Below are 4,351 nucleotides of genomic sequence, written 5' to 3' on the forward strand. Positions count from 1 at the left end.
CAGTTCAGGAAGTTTCCACACCGTACCCTCTCGCATTAGACATTGAAGCATCCACTACCTTACCTATTATCTGTTATAAACCCGTCTTTATGGAAACTGAACGACCACAGAGACATGACAGAGACAAATTTCTATCCTTATGCAGATTAACTCCCTTACCTCACTGGCAGAATTAGATAACACTGTTGCTCAACATCCTTTCTATACATTTTCTTCATGACTAGCACAATATTTCAGGATTGTTTAACTCCCTGCGGGTGGAGGCCCCTGTTGTTCATTACTGAGGGACAACTAAGAAAAATGTTCATTGTACCGTCATATAATCACATTAATTTTGTGTGCATGTTGCGTAAGGTGTTAAAATCGTTTGTTGATAACGTTATTTGAATGTTGGTACATAAATCTATAATCATTATCCTTTGGGTTAACGATGGAATTTATGCAAGTTTTAATTCATTACCCGGAGGTCTGCGACAGTCAATGTATCTTATATCGTTGAAGTAGATTCATTAAATACATTATTTTAAGTGTTTCAAAATAAACTATCTCTTGAGCCACATACAATACAACCGATGTTTTCCATTCACAGTCCTTTGGATATTACTTTCTTGATACTCTAGTCTAGACGCTCTTATTAAGCTAACGTGAAAATATGAATGAAATGTCTAACCTCCTTCAGTTCGAAAGATTTCTGTAAAATCCAGCCATTTTACGCACCATCAGAAGCCTAAGGGCCCGGGGCTACTTGTAAGCTACTAACTCCCGATGTTTAAGGAGAGGGCAATCAGCCTTGCTCGCCCCCAGGGTTTGATTGTGAGCAATATAGGAGTACCTCAACCATCCCTCGGATGTAGACCCCTTAGAATTCTATTCAGTTGCACAGTCTTGACCCATAGACCACCAGACGACATTTGGTTATATGGCTACCACCAAACGTAGTAAATGATTTCCTGGTTTCACTCGGGTTGAGTAACCTGAAGACAGCACTACGTGTTATGGACGGTAGGCGCCTCTGCCTACAACAGTTAAAAGTAAAGTCGGGGAATGGCAAGAATGGAATGGGTTCTGGAGAGGGACGCCACTATGTGGTGAGATATAACCAGAAGACTCAGTTTCCTGTTAAACATCTCAGCTACTTCCCCATCTCCCGACTAGGATGATGGTTGACTGACGAGGACGACGACTTAAGCCTGCAGTCCGCTGGGCTCGTTTCAGATGAGTCCGGGGTCACCATAACAAGCTGAAGTTACCTACGGTTACTCATACTGAAGGGGTTAATGAAAGCTATATCAAATCATCAAATAAAGTTTCGAGCAAAAAAAAAAAATCTGAAGTCAGCAAGAATATAACGTAACTGTCATCGGCGTTTTTTATTATCATTAGCTAAATAGAATAACCTTGAAGTACCAAGAATAATTTAGTTGGAAGTAACGAGAGTAAAGTAACTTGAAAGTAGCAAGAATAAGTCTCTCGGGGAGACAAATCATCGTACTGAAGCGGTAAACATCACAGGAACCCCCTCCAGTTTCTTTTCTCCTGCCTACCAAACTCCTTTCACGGGATGAGGGCACTGAGGGTCATGAGGGAACCGTGATTATATCGGTGCCACCAAGTGAAGTCGACCCTGTCCAGCACCTAGATGCCTAGTAAATAGGAAGGAAGGAATAATGAAGAATTAGCACCAAACTATAATACAGCTCTATAGCACTGTAGGAGTAGAGGGGGGGGGGAATGGCCGGATGAAACACGGAAATATAAAAAAAAGAGGTGGAACAGATGAGCAGAAGAGGACAGTAAGGAGAGAAAGACTGGAAACACAAAGGCCCCTTTTAGTAGCCTCTTACGACAAGCAGGGATACCGGGAAGGTATTCTTACCCCCCCTCCCCAGGGGGTGCAAGTCAGAGGGTCATTCTATTCATCTGCAGTAACTGTCACTCATTCTGTCTGCCTGTCATTCCCTTCATCTCAGTGACGGATTTTTTTTTTAAATCTTGCTACTTTCAAACTATTTCATTCAACTTAGGAAGAAGAAACGGAATCTGCTTTTAATACCGTCAACGCTAACGGTTTCGGTGATCAATAATATTATGTCTGTCTCGGACGCCCCGGTAGATTGAACGCCTGAAGTGTATCCTGATCAACGTTAACGTAGCTGGGGGACTTCGCTACACAGAACTCCGTAATTTTCACCTAGAACTGCCATGAATCCTAACTTTGAAATCCCCAGTATCTGTCAGGCCAAAATTTCTAACCTATCCCATGCTAAGCAGCCTGTTTAAAACCGCTAGCCAACATCATGCCTATTTCGCGGGGAATTCTCTTCGGCGCAATTATTATCATAGAATACTACTTTTTTAAATGATTCAATTATTAGTTACCAACGCAAGGAAAAAGATACAATCAAATCATCAGCGCAAGCATGAATAATTTCCGCGGTATATAGAAAGTTAACAAAATCTTCTGGGGGTACAAAGAATAGGCTGAAATTTATGCTATCGAAATGAAGGGGTTAATGAATGAATATTTCAGTTTTTTTACTGTGTTACTCTTGGGCTTCCTTTTACAGTGGCGGGTGAGAATGAGGTGCTTCCCGTAGATGTATCGCACTCCATGATATATATACATATCTATCTATCTATCTATCTATCTATCTATCTATCTATATATATATATATATATATATATATATATATATATATATATATATATATATATATATATATATCATCTGACAACTCTGGGCCAATATCATAATTCGAATACTAAGCTTTGGTTGTGTGAAATTCGAGAAGGCTTGGTTATGAGGTAGGGATGTGTCTCCTTGCTTACTAGTCAGATTTACCCTGCAGTCGGACTACATTTGACCATATATATATATATATATATATATATATATATATGAAGACTCCCGTTGTTATAGCGCTGGATGATGACGCTGGCGGATCGCTCGGCATAAAATAAAATGTATTTCTATTTTTATTTCCATGAACTTGAAGAAACAGGGCTAATGCATTCCTATAAAATACCTTCCGTCCGTGACAAGGCATTCGCGATCGCTCTGGTAGGTAGGTAGGTAAGTAGGTAGCCACTGGGGTAAATAGGTATTCACCGTAGTAAGTAGGTAGGTATAATGAGCAGGTTAGTAGACAGGCACTATGGTAAGTAGACAGACACTAGGGGACAGGTAGACACGTTTACATTGCCTAAAGTGTATTTTTATACTTGATACCTTATACTGTAAAGGAAATAGGTTTATGCATGTTAAAGAAAGCCTCCTGCCAGTGTATCTGTATGAAATTATTGTTATAAGGTGCTCCGGATACTTGTTAAATTTAGGACAATTCTTCAACGATCATGCCCGCTAGAGAATAACATGCCTTCCCCACCCATTCAAAAAAAAAAAAAAAAAAAAAAAAAAATTGTGCCATTTTTTTAGCTTGTCAGTTTTAAGAAAGGCGGGAAAATCTCTCTTTCTCTCTCTCTCTCTCTCTCTCTCTCTCTCTCTCTCTCTGTGGTGCAGCTGACTTTAGCGTTGTTCCTGTATACACGCTAAACAGAAAAAAAATCAACGACCAAGGAGAGATGCCTAGAAAACTTATAACTCCCTTCTTTAAAGAGGATTTGCATGCTAAGAATTATTTGCGTGTCGGCGCCATCATTTCTGGTAACATACAGAAAAAATGTTAAGGTATAATAGACAAAAATAAGTAGCTGAGGAAGAGATGTTACGAGGCATCTTACGCCACCAAGACTACAGCCATACGTGCACCATATTTACAGTTTGATGTCTTCACTTAGTCAGAGGTATTCATCGTTTTTAATGCACTAAAATATCAGGAAAACCGATTCTTTCACATTCAAGGATTCAGCTGGTTGTCCCCCCAAAGTGACAGATTGATAGATAGATAGACAAATAGATAGACAACCAGATAGACAGAGAGATGGACAAAGTAAATAAGTAAATGATTCAGGGGTACATTCAGAGAGGAAAGTTCACTCACCTACTAAACTACTCTACTGCGTCTACTTTGCGTAGTGAAGGGAATACCGGCCATGTGTGTACTCATGTGTGTATGTGGGGGTGTGTGTATGTGTGTTAATGTATTCAGGGAAATTAAAAGTGTGTGTATTGTAAAAACATTGCATAGGTATGCCTTTATAATCTTGGTGATGGTCATCGGTGGTACTGGGTTTTCGGGAGTTACTTTGCGCCACAAAACAGTTCTTGCCATACAGATAACTGGTGGGGTACAGTGGCTGACATGACACTGATTAACAAAGCGTGTCGGGTTGTACAGACTTCAAGTAATCGAAAAAGTACCAATATTGCCATGATCAAAGATTTTCCGA

This window comes from Coenobita brevimanus, chromosome 13 (genome assembly GCF_032717465.1).
Source record: "Coenobita brevimanus isolate Jiangsu-jjx chromosome 13, ASM3271746v2, whole genome shotgun sequence".
NCBI lineage: Eukaryota > Metazoa > Arthropoda > Malacostraca > Decapoda > Coenobitidae > Coenobita > Coenobita brevimanus.